Genomic DNA, 577 nt, shown 5'->3' with positions numbered 1-577 from the left:
GCCACTGCACTCCAGCCTGGGTGACAGAGCGAGACTCGGTCTAAAAAAAAAAAAAAAAAAAAGTGAGAAATACATGCTGGAGTAGCTGGAGTACAAGAAGACTCTGAAGATGATCAGACAAGGCAAAGTGAAACTGGTCATCCTTGCCAACAATTGTGCAGCTTCGAGGAAATCTGAAATAGCATTATTACAGCATATTGGCCAAAACTGGTGTCCATCACTACAGTGGCAATAATAATAAATTGTGCACAGCATGCAGAAAATACCACATATTCTGCACACTAGGTATCATTTACCCAGATGATTCTGATATCATTAGAAGCATGCCATAACAGACTGGTAAAAGGTAAACCATACAAAATTGTTCTTTAATAAAACTTGCCAAAGCTTATTTAAAAAAACCAAACAGGCTGGGCATGTTGGCTCATGCCTGTAATCCCAGCACTTTGGGAGACTGAGGCAGGCAGATCACCTGAGGTTGGGAGTTCGAGACCAGCCTGACCAACATGGAGAAACTCCATCTCTACTAAAAACACAAAATTAGCCAGGCGTGGTGGTGCATGCCTGTAATCCCAGC

At 42.5% G+C, this 577-nt stretch overlaps 1 protein-coding gene across 3 annotated transcripts in view; it reads left to right on the top strand.

The window, feature by feature from the left end:
* EGFL6 (EGF-like-domain, multiple 6) overlaps positions 1-577 on the top strand; it is a 71,721-nt gene that overhangs the window by 11,595 nt on the left and 59,549 nt on the right. The gene's annotated exons all lie outside the window — the stretch shown is intronic.

Source organism: Mandrillus leucophaeus, unplaced genomic scaffold (genome assembly GCF_000951045.1).
Source record: "Mandrillus leucophaeus isolate KB7577 unplaced genomic scaffold, Mleu.le_1.0 Scaffold462, whole genome shotgun sequence".
Classification (NCBI taxonomy): domain Eukaryota; kingdom Metazoa; phylum Chordata; class Mammalia; order Primates; family Cercopithecidae; genus Mandrillus; species Mandrillus leucophaeus.
Note: the sequence above shows the minus strand (reverse complement) of the source record. Positions and strands in the feature narration are given on the sequence as shown.